The sequence below is a fragment of the Felis catus genome, chromosome A3, assembly GCF_018350175.1.
Source record: "Felis catus isolate Fca126 chromosome A3, F.catus_Fca126_mat1.0, whole genome shotgun sequence".
Lineage (NCBI taxonomy): Eukaryota > Metazoa > Chordata > Mammalia > Carnivora > Felidae > Felis > Felis catus.
In genome coordinates, this window is record NC_058370.1 from 58,507,384 (window position 1) to 58,526,533 (window position 19,150).

Below are 19,150 nucleotides of genomic sequence, written 5' to 3' on the forward strand. Positions count from 1 at the left end.
AGCCATCTATGACTTATCTTTTTTTTTTTTTTAAATGGTAGACTCACATAGGAGTCACACCTTAATTATCCTGTGAATGTAACCTGACAGTCTTATTCTTTAGTTGAACTAAGTTTACGAACTCAAAAGAGCATTATACCTTTTTGCCTGATCGCTGGCACAACAGGGTTGATCTTAGGTTCTTTTTTCTTGTGATTAGATTTTGAATTTTTTTTTACATGTTTTTATTTTTATTTTTATTTTTGAGACAGAGAGAGACAGAGCATGAGCAGGGGAGGGGCAGAGAGAGAGGGAAACCCAGAATCCGAAGCAGGCTCCAGGCTCCGAGCTGTCAGCACAGAGCCTGACGCCGGGCTCGAACTCACAGACTGTGAGATCATGACCTGAGCTGAAGTTGGACACTCAACCAACTGAACCACCCAGGCACCCCTAGATTTTGAATTTTGAATTATAGAAATGCAGGTTTTCCTGGGGAAAATGAGAGAGAAAAAAAGTTGGAGATCGTGCACTGAAGTCTTCTTTAAATGTTCGTAATAATTCTTGATAAAACGTGTTAATTATTTTAAAAACAGAAAAGGATCTTTTGGTGTCCTCTAGGAGTAGCTTATTGGCAGCAGCTTTGAGTGAAGAACAGATCAGAAGAAGTCGCTAAAACCGTTTCACCCTGCTAACCACCTCTAACAATATCACATTAGGTCTCTGAAATGAAGTTCCGTTATTCCTGGATAGTGTTGTAGTACTTTTTAGGTGACTGGATGAAAAGTTAAACCCTTGATTTTGTGGTTTTAAAATGAAGTTTTGCTGAAATATAACATTTATTCAAGACATGCAGGGTGAGTCACTGCAATTGTTGCTAGCAAGGAACTTGTCATTTTAGATCTAGTATTGATGTTATTTTATTTAATTGATATATTCTAATGTGCCTGCACATTTTTTCTCAACACAGCTCAGAGTCATAATAAGGAGACATTTTCTCTTCGGAACCCATCTTCTAGGGCTGCAGGGACACAGTTCACATTTACAGGAAGACAGTTTCAAATGGCTCTCGCAAGAGCCACATTCGGTTTGCCTTTTGTTGTTTCCATGTTTCCAAGCTCCTGAGCCTGAGTTAAGACCTACCTTTAAAAAAAAACTACATCTCTTCCTTTGGTGCAACATTAACTCCTTGAAACATACTCCTCTCAAAGCTGTAACACGCTTACCTTAAAAAGCCCACATCCTTGGTCTTTCTCCAGCTCTCTTGTCAATTACAGGCTGTCTTTCAGAAACAACTATTTGGAAGGGTGGGTTCTGAAGTGTTAATCAGTAACTCCAGAGCTTCTTGATGAAGAAAGAAACAAAGACTGCAGGCTTAGATCACCACGAACCTCAATGAAACTTCTGGAACCATGACCAACCTGGAAATCTGAGTATCAGCATCAGGCACGGAAGAGAAGAGAAACGGGAAGCAAGGACAAAACAAACAACTGGACTTCACAGAGCAGCAGCGTAGGCATGATTGGTTACATCCAGAGATGTGGCTCAGCTCCTTTCAAGCCTTTCTAGCAAACAATGCATACTTGGGCCCAAACTCCAAGAGGCCTCCATATTGTCTACATTTATTTCAAGATTTGCCTTCTCTTAGAAAGAACAGTATAAATTCCTAGGTAAGTCTCAGTGCCTCACCAGTGATTTTTCCACCAGTCTGAGAGGAAATGGCAGTGTCTGGAAAAATAGTATATGGAAAAGGACCTCTGACAGGAACAGTAAAACCCTTCATTAAAAAAAAAATTATTTATTTTTTAATTTACATTCAAGTTAGTATATAGTGCAACAAGCTTAATGCCCCTTACCCATTTAGCCCATCCCCCCCTACAACCCCTCCAGCACCCTCTGTCTGTTCTCTATATTTAAGAGTCTCTTGTGTTTTGTCCCCCTCCCTGTTTTTATATTATTTTTGTTTCCCTTCCCATATGTTCATCTGCTTTGTATCTTAACGTCCTCATATGAGTGAAGTCATATGATATTTGTCTTTCTCTGACTAATTCCACTTAGCATAATACCCTCTAGTTGCATCCAGGTAGTTGCGAACGGCAAGATTTCATTCTTTTTGATTGCCGAGTAATACTCCATTGTATGTATATGTCACATCTTCTTTATCCATTCCTCACTGATGGGCATTTGAACTCATTCCAGCATTGATAACGCTGCTATAAACATTGGGGTGCATGTGCCCCTTTGAAACAGCATCCCTGAAGCCCTTAGATAAATACCTAGTACTGCAGTTGCTGGGTTGTAGGGTAGTTCTATTTTTAATTTTTTGAGGAGCTCCAAACTGTTTTCCAGACTGGCTGCACCAGTTTGCATTCCCACCAGCAGTGCAAAAGACATCCTCTTTCTCTGCATCCTCACTAACATCTGTTTCCTGAGTTGTTAATGTTAGCCATTGTGACAGGTGTGAGGTGGTATCTCACTGTGGTTTTGATTTGTATTTCCCTGATGATGAGTGATGTTGACCTTTTTTTCATGTGTCAGTTGGCCATCTGGATGTCTTCTTTGGAGAAGTGTCTATTCATGTCTTTTGCCCATTTCTCCACTGGATTATTTGTTTTTTGGGTGTTGAGTTTGATAAGTTCTTTATAGATTTTGGATACTAACTATCTGATATGTCGTTTGCAAATATCTTCTCCCATTCCGTCAGTTGCCTTTTAGTTTTGCTGATTATTTCCTTCGCTGTGCAGAAGCTTTTTATTCTGATGAGGTCCCAATAGTTCATTTTTGCAGTTGTTTCCCTTGCCTCTGGTGACATGTTGAATAAAAAGTTGCTGCGGCCAAGGTCAAAGAGGCTTTTGCCTGCTTTCTCCTCGAGGATTTTGATGGCTTCCTGTCTTACATTGAGGTCTTTCATCCATTTTGAGTTTATTTTTGTGTATGGTGTAAGAAAGTGGTCCAGGTTCATTGTTCTACATGTCGCTGTCCAGTTTTCCCAGCACTTACTTGCTGAAGAGACTGTCTTTATTCCATTGGATATTCTTTCCTGCTTTGTCAAAGATTAGTTGGCCATACGTTTGTGGGTCCATTTCTGGGTTCTTATTCTGTTCTATTGATCTGAATGTCTGTTTTTGTGCCAGTACCATACTGTCTTGATTACAGCTTTGTAATACAACTTGAAGTCTGAGAATCTGATGTCTCCTGCTTCGGTTTTCTTTTTCAAGATTGCTTCGGCTATTCAGGGTCTTTACTAGTTCCATACAAATTTAGGATTGTTTGTTCTAGCTCTGTGAATAATGCTGGTGTTATTTTGATAGGGATTGCATTGAATATGTAGATTGCTATGGGTAGTATTGACATTTTAACAATATTTGTTCTTCCTGTCCAGGAGCATGGAATCTTTTTCCATTTTTTGGTGTCTTCTTCAACGTCTTTCATAAGCTTTCTATGGTTTTCAGTGTATAGATTTTCCACCTCTTTGGTTAGATTTATTCCTAGGTATTTTCTGGATTTTGGTGCAATTATAAATTGGATCAATTCCTTGATTTCTTTTTCTGTTGCTTCATTATTGATGTATAGGAATGCAACCGATTTCTGTGCATTGATTTTATATCCTGCAACTTTGCTGAATTCATGGATCAGTTCTAGCAGATTTTTGCTGGAATCTTTTGGGTTTTCCATGTAGAGTATCATGTCATATGCAAAGAGTGAAAGTTTGACTTCCTCTAGGCCCATTTGGATGCCTTTTATTTCTTTGTGTTGTCTGTTTGCTGAGACTAAGACTTCCAATACTATGTTGAATAACAATGGCAAGAGTGGACATCCCTGTCTAATTCCTGACCTTAGGGGGAAAGCTCTTAGTTTTTCCCCATTGAGGATGATATTAACGTTGGGTCTTTCATATATGGCTTTTATGATCTTGTGGTATGATCCTTCTGTCCCTACTTTCTTGAGGGTTTTTATCAAGAAAGGATGCTGTATTTTGCCAAATGCTTTCTCTGCATCTATTAAGAAGATCATGTGGCTTTGTCCTTTCTTTTATTGATGTAATGAATCACATTGATTGTTTTGTGAATATTGAACCAGCCCTACATCACAGGTATAAATCCCACTTGGTCATGGTGAATAATTTTTTTAATGTATTGTTGGATCCAGTTGGCTAATATCTTGTTGAGGATTTTTGCATCCATATTCATCAGGGAAATTGGTCTATAGTTCTCCTTTTCAGTGGGGTCTTTTTCTGGTTTTGGAATCAAGGTAATGCTGGGTTCATAGAAAGGGTTTGGAAGTTTTTCTTCCATTTCCATTTTTTGGAACAGCTTCAAGAGAACGGGTGTTAACTCTTCCTTAAATGTTTGGTAGAATTCCCCTGGAAAGCCATCTGACCCTGGACTCTTTTTGGGGGGGGAGATTTTTGATTATGAATTTGATTTCTTTACTGGTTATGGGTCTGTTCAAATTTTCTATTTCTTCCTGGTTCAGTTTTGGTAGTTTATATGTTTCTAGGAATTTGTCCATTTCTTCCAGATTGCCCATTTTATTGGCATATAATTGCTCATAATATTCTCTTATTGTTTTTATTTCTGCTGTGTTGCTTGTGATCTCTCCTCTTTCATTCTTGATTTTATTTATTTGGGTCCTTTCCATTTCTTTTTCTTTTTTTTTTCTCCAACTGGCTAGTGGTTTATCAATTCTGTTAATTTTTTCAAAGAACGAGCTTCTGGTTCCATTGATCTGTTCTACTGTTTTGTTTTTTGTTTTGGGTTTTTTTTTTGTTTGTTTGTTTTTTGGTTTCGATAGCATTGATTTCAGCTCTAATTTTTATTACTTCTTGTTTTCTGCTGGTTTTGGGTTTTACTTTCTGTTCTTTTTCCAGCTCTTTAAGGTGTAAGGTTAGGTTGTGTATCTGAGACCTTTCTTCTTTCTTTAGGAAGGCCTGGATTGCTATATACTTCCCTCTTATGACTGCCTTTGCTGCGTCCCAGAGGTTTTGGACTGTGGTGTTACCATTTTCATTGGCTTCCATGTTCTTTTTAATTTCCTCTTTAACTTCGTGGTGAGCCCATTCCTTCTTTAGTAGGATGTTCTTAATCTCCAAATATTTGTTATCTTTCCAGATTTTTTCTTGTGGTTGATTTCGAGTTTCATGGTGTTGTGCTTTGAAAATATGCACGGTATGATCACGATCTTTTGTACTTGTCAAGGGCTGATTTGTGTCCCAGTATGTGATCTATTCTGGAGAATGTTCCATGTGCACTGGAGAAGAATGTATATTCTGCTGCTTTAGGATGAAATGTTCTGAATGTATCTGTTAAGTCCATCTGGTCCAGTGTGTCATTCAAAGCCATTGTTTCCTTGTTGATTTTCTGTTTAGATGATCTGTCCATTGCAGTAAGTGGGGTGTTGAAGTCCCTTACTACTATGGTATTATTATCAATGCGTTCCTTTATGTTTGGGATTAGTTGATTTATATATTGGGTGTTGCCACATTTGGAGCATAAATGTTTACAATTATTAGGTCTTCTTGATGGATAGACCCCTTAATTATGACATAATGCTCTTCTTCATCTCTTAAATTTTTTTTTCAACGTTTTTTATTTATTTTTGGGACAGAGAGAGACAGAGCATGAACGGGGGAGGGGCAGACAGAGAGGGAGACACAGAATTGGAAACAGGCTCCAGGCTCCGAGCCATCAGCCTAGAGCCTGACGTGGGGCTCAAACTTACGGACCGCAAGATCGTGACCTGGCTGAAGTCGGACGCTCAACCGACTGCACCACCCAGGCGTCCCATCTTCTTCATCTCTTGTTACAGTCTTTATTTTAAAGTCTAGATTGTCTGATATAAGTATGGCTACTCTGGCTTTCTTTTATCAACCATTAGCATGATAGATGGTTCTCCATCCCCTCACTTTCAATCTGAAGGTTTCTTTAGATCTAAAGTGGGTCTCTTGTAAAGAGTATATAGGTGGATCTTGTTTTCTCATCCATTCTGTTACCCTATGTCTTTTGATTGGATCATTTAGTCCATTGAAGTTCAGAGTGAGTACTGAAAGATATGAATTTATTGCCATTCTGTTTCTTGTAGAGTTGGAGTTTCTGGTGGTATTCTCTGGTCCTTTCTAGAGTTTGTTACTTTTGGTCTTTTTTCCCCTGTCTTTTCTCCCCTCAGAGAGTCCCCCTTAAAATTTCTTGCAGGGCTGGTGTAGTGGTCACAAACTCCTTTAATATTTGTTTGTCAGGGAAACTTTTAATCTCTCCTATTTTGAATGACAGCCTTGCTGGATATAGAATTCTTGGCTGCATATTTTTCTGATTCAGCACATTGAATATATCCTGCCACTCCTTTCTGGACTGCCCAGTTTCTGTGGATAGGTGTGCTGTAAACCTGATCTGTCTTCCCTTGCAGGTTAAGGACTGTTTTTCTCTTCCTGCTTTCATGATTCTTTCCTTGATTGAGTATTTTGTGAATTTGACTATGATATGCCTTGTTGATGGTCGTTTTTGTTGAATCTAATGGGAGTCCTCTGTGCTTCTTGGATTTTGATGTCTGTGTCTTTCCCTAGGTTAGGAAAGTTTTCCGCTGTGATTTGCTCACATAACCCTTCTACCCCTTTTTCTCTCCCTTCATTCTGAGACCCCTATGATTCTGATGTTATTTCTTTTTAATGAGTCACTGATTTCTCTAATTCTTAAATTGTGCTCTTTTGCCTTAGTTTCCCTCTTCTGCTTCATTGTTCTCCATAAGTTTGTCCTCTATATCGCTGATTCTCTGCTCGGCCTCATCCATCCTTGCACCGTGGCATCCATTCGAGATTGCAGCTCAATTATAGCATTTTTTATTTCATCCTGACTAGCTTTTTCTTCTTTTATCACCACAGAGAGGGATTCTAATCTATTTTTGTCCCCTATTAGTATTCTTATTATCGTGATTCTATATTCTGGTTCAAACATCTTGCTTGTCTGTGTTGATTAAGTCCCTGGCTGTCGTTTCTGCCTGCTCTCTCTTTTGGCATGAATTCCTTCATTTTGTCATTTTGAAGGAAGAAAGGAATTGATAAAGTAAAAAATATATAATTAAAAAATTAAAAACAACACAAAAAAAAATCAAAGGATGCTAGATCCTATGTGTTTTTTGGTCTGGTTGTTGAAAGGAACTTGATACATTAGAGAAAAAAGGGAAAAAGAAAAGAAAAGAAAAATAATAAAAGAAGAGAAAAGAAACTGTTTGAAATATTTAAAAAAATAATATCGTTAAATAGAATAAAATGAAATGATGGAAGTAAAGTAGAATTTGAAAAATTCACAAAAGTAAAAAAATATAGCAGAAAAATAAAGAAAAATATTTTCAATAAAAATGGAAAATAAAAATAATTTTTTCTCTTTCTGTATTCAAGAATAAGAAAAGGAAAGAATAAGAAACAAATTAAATAGGTGGACCGGTGAACAGAGCAAAATATGGTTGAAATTACATTGGTTTCCCCTAGAAGTCAAACTGTGAAGCACTTTATAGTCCTTAAACTAAGCAGGTGAAGAGACTTGTGGTGTTCCTCCTCAAGAGCCCAATTGGCCCATTTGGGTGGGGCTTGGTGTAATGGCTGTGTTCTCCAGTAGGTGGAACTGCTTAGCTAACTGGCATGGATTGTTCTGGCTCATGTAGATGTTTATGCGCATGTGCGGGAGGGGTGAAAATGGCGTCACCTAGCTGCCCAGTCTGTAGTATCAGAACTCTGTGCTCTCCCCAACCAGCAATCCCACACCTCTCCTTTGTCTCACACTTCCATCCACTCCCCGCTTTTACACTGTCCGTGACCAAGCCATCAAGCTGCCGGGCGGCACCTCCCTCCTGAGTTTCATCTCAAATGGGGCTGTTTCCCAACCCCTCAGTTATGAGGGACTGTGGCTTTGACCTGTTCCAACCTTCTGCGGGAGAGTCTCACTGAGCACAGGCTGGGTGCCTCCCTGCCCCCAGAAACGTTCACAGGACCATGCTGCTGCTGATGCCCAGAGACTGAGGCTTGGTGCCAGCCCACCCCACAAAAAGTTCACGTGATCATGTAGCAGCAACATTTCAGGGATTATGGAAAATCACAACACACATCTGGCACCAGGCTTCCCCCTTAACATCCTTGTTCCATCACCAGTGAATGCAATTGTTCTCCAGTGTCCACTGGGACCTTTGCCTGTGGGGTGGCCACACAGCCTCTACCAAATGGCCTCCCATATGGGGAACTGCCTCTCTCAGTGTGACAGCCCAAGGACCCTTCAGACCTCGCTGTCTGTTGGGGATTCGCCCTTCCCACCAGAGCTCTGCCAAGTATTGAGCTGCAGCGTTTCAGACTCAGCACTCCCCCTGTTTATAGAGTTTTAATGGAATTTAAACCCTCTCCTCTCTTCTTTCTTCCTTTTTTGTTCAGTTCTTGCATACTTTTTCTTTTCTCTCCAGCTGCTTTTGTGTCTAGAGGATGCTTTCCCATACTCTCCTCCACCATGTCTCTGTCCTCTCTCCATCCTGTCTCCATAAACAAAAGCAGCTCCATGCCCTCTGCCACTTCTCTTTCCCCCAGTTCACCTCTCTGTGCCACATACCTGCTGAGTTCTGTGGTTCAGGTTGTGCAGATTGTTGTGTTAATCCTCAAATATGTTTTCTCGGTGTGCAAGATGGTTTAGTGTTGATATGGCTGCATTTCAGGGATGAGAGACACAAAAAAAACTTGTGTGCTGTTCCGCCATCTTGGCCCCCTCATGGTAAAACCCTTCATAATGATCTACAAATTGCTGGGTCTCAACATCACTGAGAACTCAGACTTGAGAAAATGTAGTTTCTGTATCTTCCTATGTTACTCTAATAGGAATAAACTGCTGATCACTCTGAAAGTTGGGCCCATGGGACTGTGTTGACACTGGGATAGTAGGTACGGGGTTCTGACAGTGTATATTTGGCACCTTTGACAGAAGGGACCTGTGCCACACTTGGGAGTCATTCCAATGGCGATTGCCACAGGCTGGCTCAGGAGCCATAGGTGAGGCCTGTCCACACACCAGGATCTGGACCTGAGTGAGACCAGGGCCTCTGTGACTGTTCCATGAGGGAGCAATTGGCTAAAGATGAGAGGCCCAGTTTGGAGTCCTGGTATATAGGCAGGAGTTCTTGCAATAGTTTGGGGAGACCAAGTATAATTATAGGCAAATGGGTATGGAATAAGAGGCTGGTTCCTCACTTTGGCTGCACATTAGAGTCAACTGGTATTTAGGTTAATAGTGTTGCATAATAAATCCACCCAAACTTAATCTTATAAAACAGCTACCATTTTACTACATCCATGAAGTCTGTGGATCGGAATCTGGGTAGAGCTCAGCCGGTAGTTCTTTGGCTCCTGTGGCAGTTCTTTCAGGTGGTGGTTGTGCTGGTTTGGAGAACCCAAGATGGTTTCACCCCCTATGTATTGTCTTAGTGGGGATGACTGGGCCTTTTGACCTGAGCTCCTACACGTGGCTTCCCTAGCACAGTAGTCTCAGGGTTGCTGAACTTCATCAGAGTCCTAACAAAGCTGAGAGAAATTTATGGTCTTTATGATTTAGCCTTCGAAGTCACATAGTCTTACCTTTGCCACACTTTATTAATTGAAGCACACGTGCCTACCCAGACAAAAGGAGAGGGAAATTAGACTCCATCTTTATTTTATTATTTATTTTTGGATTTTATTAGGTCTTTTAATTCCAGAGTAGTTAGCATTCAGTGTTATGTTAGCTTCAGGTATACAATATAGTGATTCAACACTTTTATACATCACCCAGTGCTCATCACAAGTGCATTCCTTCATCTCCATCACCTGTTTCACCCATCCCTCCATCCATCTCCCCACGGTAACCATCTATTTGTTCTCTATAGTTAAGAGTCTGTTTCTTGGTTTGTCTCTCTCTCTCTCTTCCTTTGTTCATTTGTTTTGTTTCTTAAATTCCACATGTGAATGTAATCAGATTGTATTTGTCTTTCTTTGACTGACTTATTTCCCTTAGCTTAATACTCTCTAGGTCCATCCATGTTTTTGCAAATGGCAAGATTTCATTCTTTTTATGGCTGAATAATATTTCATAGTGTGTGTGTGTGTGTGTGTGTGTGTGTGTGTGTGTGTGACACCTTTTTTTATCCATTCATCTATCAGTGGACACTTGGGTTGCTGCCATAGTTTGGCTATTGTAAATAATGCTGTTATAAACATAGAAGTGAATATATCCTCTCCAATTAGCGTTTTTGTATTTGTTGGGTGCATAGCCAGTAACGCAATTACTGGATTGTAGGGTAGTTCTATTTAAAATTTTTGAGGAATTTTCATACTGTTTTCCACAGTGGTTGCACCGGTTTGCATTCCCACCAACAGTGAACAAGTGTTCCTTTTTCTCCACATCCTCATCAACACCTGTTGTTTCTTGTGTTGTTGATTTTAGCCATTCTGACAGGTATGAGGTGATATCTCACTGTAGTTTTGATTTGCATTTCCCTGATGATGAGTGATGTTGAGCATCTTTTCATGTGTCTGTTGGCTGTCTGGATGTGTTCTTTGGATAAATGTCTATTCATGTCTTCTGCCCATTTTTAAATTGGATTATTGTGGGGGAATATTGAGTTACATAAGTTCTTTATATATTTTGGATACTAACCCTTTATCAGATATGTCATTTGCAAATATCTTCTATTCAGCAAGTTATCTTTTAGTTTTATTGATTGTTTCCTTCACTGTGCAGAGATTTTTATTTTGATATCATCTCAATAGCTTATTTTCACTTTTTTTCCCTTTGCTGCAGGAGACATATCTAGAAAAATATTGCTGTGGCCGATGTCACAGAATTACTGCTTGTGCTCTCTTCTAGGATTTTTATGGTTTCAGATCTCACAGTTAGGCCTTTATTCTATTTTGAATTTATTTTTGTGTATGGTATAAGAAAGTTGTCCAGTTTCATTCTTCTGTATGTAGCTGTCCAGTTTTCCTAACATCATTTGTTGAAGAGACTGTCTTTTTCCCATTGCATACTCTTGCCTCTTTTGTTGAAGATCAATTGACCACACATTAGTGGGTTTGTTTCTGGGCTTTCTATCCTGTTCTGTTGATCTATGTGTCTATTTTTGTGACAGTACCATACTTTTGTGATTACTGCAGCTTTGCAGTATAACTTGAAATCCGGAATTGTGATACCTCCAGCTTTGTTTTTCTTTTTCAAGATTGTTTTGGCTATCTGGGATCTTTTGTGGTTCCATACAAGTTTTAGAATTATTTGGTCTAGTTCTGTGAAAAATGTTGTTGGTATTTTGATAAGGATTGCATTAAATCTGTAGATTGCTTTGGTTAGTATGGACATTTTAATAACATTTGTTCTTCTAATCCATGAGTATAGAATATCTTTCCATTTATTTGTATCATCTTCAATTTCTTTCATCAATATTTTATAGTTTTCAGAATACAGGTCTTTCATTTTCTTAGTTAAGTTTATTCCTAGGTACTTTATTATCTTTGGTGCAATTGTAAATGTGGTTGTTTTCTTAATTTCTCTTTCTGTTGCTTCATTGTTAGTGTATAGAAGTGCAACAGATTTCTGTACACCAGTTTTGTATTTTATAACCTTACTGAATTCATTTATCAGATCTAGTAGCTTTTTGTGGAGTCTTTAGAGTTTTCTATATAGAGTATCATGTCATCTGCAAATAGTGAATGTTTTACTTCTTCCTTACCAATGTGGATTCCTTTTATTCATTTTTCTTGTCTTATTGCTGTGTCTAGTCCTGTTGATTAAAAGTGGTGAGAGTGGAATCCTTGTCTTGTTCCTGATATTAGGGGGAAAGCTCTTAGTTTTTCACCATTGAGTATGTTATAGACTCTATCTTAAAAGGAGTGCATTGTGGGGTGCCTGGGTGGCTCAGTTGGTTAAGCGTCCAACTTCAGCTCAGGTCATGGTCTCATAGTTCGTGGGTTTGAGTCTCACATCAGGTTCTGTGCAGACAGCTCAGAGCCTGGAGCCTACTTTGGATTCTGTGTCTCCCTCTCTTTCTGCCCTCCCTCTTCTCTAAAATGAATAAACATTAAAAACATTTTAATAAAAAAAAATAAAGGAATGCATTGTGGAGAACACATTGTGGAAGAGCATGAGGGTTAGGTGGTACCGCCAAGGCACCACCTTTGGAAATACAGTCAGCTATAACTGGGAAGCTTATTAAATAACGTCGAGGTTCATTCTGTTTCATGTGGTCTAGGGTGATAGTTCCCTGCCTGGCAGACACTAGATTACCTGGAAGCTTTTAAAAATACTTATGCCTAGGTCACACCTCCAAACAAGCAAATCAGAGTCTCTGGGAATGTGTGTTATCCATTTGTAGGCCAGCAAGCCAAGTTCCAAAACCATTAGAAAGTAAGGTCCAGGAAACTGGTATTATTCCTCTCTCTCTCTCTCTCTCTCTCTCTCTCTCTCTCTCTCTCTCTCGGTGTTTCCAACGTGCATCCAGGATTAAGAACAATTGGGATAGAGCTTATGAACCTAGTCCATGAGTAGCTATGCAGTAGGTCTGGAGGTGGTTCTCTCTAAGCTTAGATGTTTTTATGCTTCTTGTATTTTCTTAGTCTCTCTTACTAGTTAGTGTTGGAAGTGATATTTTTTAGTTGGGCTGTGTCAGTAATCCCGGGGCCACAGAGAGAAAGGATTATATTGGCACTGGGGCTAGAGGCATGATTGGGTTTGGGCACAGTGGACAATGAGAACAGAGTGAGGGGCAAAGGCCAGATCTGAGCCATCCTGGTCAGCTGCTTCTCTGTGTCTGAGAGACTTCTCCATTGACTCTCTAAAGAAAGGCTGGATAGGAGTTGGTTTAGTTTTGAAGACAGGTGGCTGTCTTGCTTACTTTTTTGCACTAGGGTAAACTAACAACATGTATGAATATGTATGGTAAATAACCTAGTAGAAACCTAAAGTATTGTGAGGTCTGAAGGCAGGCACAAGACTCATAATATCTGTCTGCAGTTTGAGGAACCAGCTGTAAGTTTCCTATGCTGACTATTCCCAGAGAAGACCCTTTCAGAAACTTGCAGGACATCTACTGCAGCTTTTAATATGAATTCTGGTGGTTCAATTACTTATGGTCACCAGGGATCTTTTTTTTATGTTTATTTTTGAGAGAGAGAGAGAGAGAGAGAGAGAGAGAGAGAGAGAGAAGGGGAGGGACATAGGGAGGGAGACAGAATCTGAAGCAGTCTGCATGCTGTCAGCACAGAGCCTGACATGGGGCTTGAACCTACAAACTATGAGATCATGACTTGAGCCAAAGTTGGATGCTCAACTCACTGAGCCACCCAGGTACCCCTAGGGATCTTTTTTTTTTAAGTTTATTTTTTTGTTTTGAGAGAGAGAGAGAGCGCGTGCACATGCACACACATCGGGCAGGGGCAGACAGAAAGAGAGAGAATCCCAAGCAGATTCCGTGCTGTCAAGGCAGAGCCTGATGCAGGGCTTGATCCCACTAACTACACCATGAGATCATGACCTCAGTTAAAATCAAGAGTTGGATGCTTAACTGACTGGTTAAGTAGGTGGCTTCCCCCTACGCCACCAGGGATCCTTAAGGTAAATAGTATGGCTTTTGACTATGAATTCCTTTATAAGTTACTCCAGGAAATGTGTGTTTTTGACTGCTAAGTGCAATAAATATCCATCTTTGCTGCAAAACCCCAGATCTCACACATAGTAGGTGCTAAATAAATATTTGCTTCATAAGCAAATGGATAAATGAAATAGTAAATAATTCCACTCTTTTCCTGATAGCTTTTTAAAGATACAATGAATCAATTTTTTAAAGGGATAAAAAAGTTGAAAACTTAAAAAAACTAAATTATTTGTTCTAAAAGCCCAGAGGAAAGATAGGAGCCACTAGAAGGGCCTGCCTACCTGGCTTAACTAACTGATGCATCCATCAAAGCAGTTGGAGGAACTAGAGTTGGAAAGGGTTCAAGGATAACGCTGGCTTTGTTGTTGTGTTTGTTTTTAATGCATGGCCATAGCGTTTGCTCTTGACATCTCAAGTGCAGGGATGTGAATCTGGGATTATCTCCCAGCCACTCTTGGCTTCTTGTGAGTAATACCCTCATATCTCATTAGATGCACCCGCTACCATCTGGACCCGATCGACCTTGATCCTGAGCAGGCAGGAGGGGGTAGGTGAGCAGAAGGAGGTATATGATGACACTCTAGAAAGAAGCTGGCTTGTCTGTCCCCCAAGAGCAAAGAGGTTAAGAGCTTTGGCTTAAGTTACAAGTGACCTGGATTTGGGTCCCAGCTCCACTATTTACTGTGTCTTTCTTGACACGTTACTCAACCTCTCTGTACCCCAATTTCCTCATTCATTAAATGGGGGTCACTAAAATTTATTTCAAGGGTTACTCTGGGGACTAAATGGGGCGAAGGATGCAAGCACTTAGCCTGTACCTGGCACACAGTAAAGCCTCAGGAAATGTTAATTAAAAAAAAAAAAAATCCAGGGTTGCCTGGACGGCTTAGTTGGTTAAGCATCTGACTTTGAATCAGGTCATAATCTCAGGGTCCATGAGTTTGAGCCCCGCAACAGGCTCTGTGCTGACAGCTCAGAGCCTGTTTGGGATTCTGTGTCTCCCTCTCTCTCTGCCCCTCCCCACCCTCTCAAAAGTAAATAAACATTAAAAATTTTATTAAAAAAAACCCCAAAACCTCAGTGCTGCCCACTGTGCTCCCCTCCGGTCTATAATTTCTTTGATGCTTTAGGGTTTCCTAATGTGGAAACAAGTAGTTTGAGAGTCATTGGAGTTTGAGGTTGGAGGAAGTCTTCGGGATCAGTCTGTTCCCCAACACACCTGACTTAGAACCCCCTTTTCTGCATCCCTGGTGGATGGCCATTCACCCCTACTAGAACTCATCTAAGAAAGGGGAGATAAGCACTTTGTGAAGCACCCCTTTTTGTTGTCCTCACTTCCGGAAAGGTTTTTCCATACATTGAGCTGAAATCTATGTCTTTTATAACTTCTATGTATAATCTTGAGCTTCGTCCCCTTTCCATTCCATTCTCTTTTCCACATGACAGTTCAAAATTTTTGACACAGTGCTTTTCCCTTTGAGCATCTTTTATAAGCCAGCCTAATGTAATACTAGATTAATGTTTTATGTGTTTACTTTTTTTTTCTTCCTGGCACCTCTCCAAGGAACCAACTCTCCAAATTCTTAGTGGCTCAGATGAGGCCAAGCACCCCCACCTCAATTCTGAGTCCTAGAGGTGGGCATGTGGCCCAGAGAACTCTACCATCCTGACTACAGTGATTGGTTTAGAAATTATCAGATGACCCACGCTGGACCATTCAGGGGTCTCCACTAGAATTTTGCTGTAACTCTGGGAAAAGACAGATTTTCTTTTCTTTGGCGTCACTACCTCTATGGCTGATAAATGTGTGGCCATCTTTGCCAACACATTAGGAGTTCTTGCCTAAGAATGGATCCAAACACAGGAAAGCAAGGTCTCCAGTTAGCATGAGGTAATACTTCCTGATGACTAAATTTGAACCCAGGATCAAACTGTACTTGAAACGATCATGTCTTGAATATCCCAGTTTTGTAGACCTAAATCTACACCCTCCCTTCTTCTGTTTTAAGCTAGTTTGAGTTGGTTTTCTGTCACCTGCAACCAAAAGTGACTTATCCAGACAGGAAGTTCTTGCTGTAGGACTCATAGAAATAACGTTGGTATTCTATCCTGGCTGCCCTCTCATGGATACCCAATACTTTGTCATTGTTGGCATATTAAAAAGGCTATTCATGCTCCATATTCCTTGAACCTCAGAGGCAAAGGCACTTGCCAGAACCTCCTAAACCTTTCTTCCAAACTATCTAAGTGAGCTAATCTGGGTCAGGGTATATCTCAACCAAATGTGCAGCAGAATCAACAACCCAGAAATGCCCTGTTTGCTGACTAGGCCAGAGTAAGTAAAGCATATGTCAAAGGATAGTGTTGTCTTAGGCTTAGAGAGACAGGCACCAAAAGTTGTAGCAGAAAGCCAGAGAACCCCACTGTCTCAGGGAGGGGAGGACCAGGAGAACTATTTCTTCCCTCTAACCTTTGGCCCACAGGCTTCCTGCAGAACTGAAACTTTGAAGAAATTCTCAGAGGAGGGATCTGGTTTTCTTCTTCTTCATCTTTTTGTTTTAAGTAGGCTCCACACCCAACATGGGACTTGAACTCATGACCCTGAGATCAAGAGTCACATGCTTTACTGACTGAGCCAGCCAGGTGCCCCAAGACACCTGGTTTTCTAAATTTTTATTTTATATAGAGAAAAAATTTTAAAGCATGGAATGGAAAGTATAACAAAGTTTCTATATGAGCAAACACATAGTTCTCCAAAGAACTAACTCTCCAAATTCTTGGTGGCTTAGATGGGGCCAGCTGCCCTCCATATACTCACTATATTAGTTTTCTTGGGCCACCATAACAAAGAGCCACAGACTGGGTGGCTTAAACAACAATTTATTTCCTCATCATTCTTGAGGCCAGAAGTCTAAGAGCAAGGTGTCAGCGGGGTTGGTTTCTTCTGAGGCTGGTCTCCTTGGCTTGCAGATGGCTGTTCCTCTGTCTGTGATGACTGTTTGCTAATCTCTTCTAATAAGGACCCCAGTCATATTGGAATAAGACCTACCCCACTGACCTCATTTAACCTTAATTGTTTCTGTAAAAACCCTATCTCTAAATACAGTCACATTCTGAGGTACTAAGGGTTAAGACTTCACACTATGAATTTTGGAGGACACAGTTCAGCCCATAACACTCACCAACAGTAATCTCTGGATGCTCCAGCCATCAACTATGCAATGTTTAGGAAATTCAGAATCTTGATCATTCCTATGTTTTTTTAAGCAATGAGATGAACAGGCTGTTTTTATCAATCATGCAGAAACTCACTGCTTCCTCAGAATAGATCCAAAGCAAAGGAACATAAAGACCTGGCTGCAAAAGCAGCCCCAAATGTATCTGCTGAGAGAAAGAGAGGGGCCAATTTTCCTGCAGCAGACTAGGCTCACCTTAGCTGAGAATCCAGTAGAAGGCTAGACCTCATCCTTTCCCAGGTCAGCACTCCTGCACCTCAGGGAACAGAGTGGACAAGGGACTCTGGCAAAAACAAGAGGTTCACCTAAATCACTCTTCCTTGTTAAAGAGTGCCAGGGAGCCAGTTATATGAGTTCAGTTTTAAGCACATTTGAAAAGCACTAAGGTCGAAGAATGAGGAAAGAAAAGGCATGGGTCCTGTCTTTGAATTTTGCAACAAGTTGCAGATTTGCAACAAGTTACAGACTCTCCATATAAAAAATACATTATTAAGTAATATACAACACCAGTGATGTAACACAATAGATTACTTTTGCTTGAAAAATTACAATTGAGAATGGCATTGGAGTGAAGGACAATTTAAGTCATGTTTTAAATGTGTCACAGGAGGTGCCATTTAAAACAATCTTATAATGGATCTTTATTTTTTAAATCAACTAATTGTCAACATTTTGTTGGTTAAAGACATTCTAATTTTCATGTTAAAACAACGTTGTCTAGCAGAGCAGGAGGAAAAGTAATAACTAAACTGTGTTAGGTCTAAGCTGGCCCTTGTCTGTTTCTCTTCTTTTCCTCATTCAACACCCAGCATATTTTTGTTTTGTCCTTCCAATAGTGAGAGCTCATTTCCACCTTGGGACTTTGCCCTTTTGGTACCCTCTGCATCTTCATATCTTCTGGTGGCTTACTCATTTCATCATTTGGGTCTCAGCTCAAATGCCACACATCCTGAAAATGGCTTCCCCACACCCCACTCAAGTCCTAATTATTCCCTACGCCAGTGATTCTCCAAGTATGTATTCTCCAGCAATAGCAGCCTCACCTGGGAGCTTGTTAGAAATGCAAGTTCCCAGTCCCCACTCCAGACCTACTGGATGAGGAACTCTGAGAGTGTGGCCCAGCAATGTGTGATTCAAAAAGCCACCCAGGTGAGCTCATGCACACTCAAATTTGAAAACCACTGCTCTGCGCAATTCCTTGAAGTATTTTCTCCACAGCTCCCATCTCAGAAATTATCTGGTTTATTTGTTCATTTCTTGCCTATGTACCCTTACTAAAATCAAAGAATCGTAATGAATGTGGAAACCTCTTTTGCCTTCATCATTGCTATCTGCCCTTGAACAGTGTGTGGCTCAATAAATATTGGTTGGATAAATGAGTGAATGATTAGATGGAGAGACAATATGAGTGGAGACTCTAGAGTTGGAAAGTGTGGGCTGAACCCTTACTCTGCTATGTGCCAATTGTGTGGCTAAGTCATTTGTGCTTCCTAAAACTGTTTCCTCTTCTGTAAAATGGGGATAGAAATAGCACCTATCTGAAGGTTGCCCAAAGATAAAATGAGATAATCTATGCTAAATGCTTCATATGTGCATAATAAACACCTATCATCATCATCATCATCATCATCATCATCATCATCATCATTTTATTGACTAGTACCCTCCTTCCTAAGGTAACCAGAACAAAGGAGCTCCAAGGGGATGAGAGGTTCAAGGAAAAATTTGAAGGGGGAGAGGGAGAAGCTGGACAGATGTGTCAAAGGAAGTTATTTATAGGCAATGGGAAATGGTGGACCATGTTCTTGGGAGCTCCAGGACTGATGGGAACAAAGAAGCAGAATATTTGGTAAATGAAGCCTAATGAATATGGAGAGAGCGCTAGCTCTCAGAAGCCCATAGCTCTAAGGATCAGAAACTGGATCCTGAGCATGAGAGGGAGGCTCTGGAAAGTTCTGGCAGGTGCATGGCCCCAGAACTGCTTGCTGTCTCCTACATGAATGTGTCTTCTGAATAAACACAAGGCTCACTTATATCTTCCTCAGATTACTTGCCGTTTAGAGCAGCAAAGAGCCCTCTCTCCCACCCCCTTAGTATTTTGCCTCACTCAAGAAGAGAGGTTTCTGCTCAGGGCTGACTTTATTTAAAGATGCCTTTAAAACTGTTGTTCTCCATGGCAACTAGAGAAATAGATGAGTGAAGAGCTTCTCCAGAATCCCCAGGTTTCTCCACATCTTCAAATTTGTTTCAATTACTGAAGAAAAATGGCATGGCACAAACAACAACTCATTTTTCTC

At 40.4% G+C, this 19,150-nt stretch overlaps 1 protein-coding gene across 9 annotated transcripts in view; it reads left to right on the top strand.

Moving 5' to 3' along the window:
- The window catches only part of RFX8 (regulatory factor X8), a 262,472-nt gene that overhangs the window by 56,911 nt on the left and 186,411 nt on the right, over window positions 1–19,150 (top strand). Inside the window, exon 4 of one of the 9 annotated variants that reach the window (XM_045054053.1) lies at window positions 947–1,646. The exons of the other annotated variants lie outside the window; for them this stretch is intronic. The gene's annotated coding sequence lies outside the window, so the exon portion shown is untranslated. The remainder of the gene's footprint in view (window positions 1–946; window positions 1,647–19,150) is intronic. 9 annotated transcript variants of the gene reach the window in all.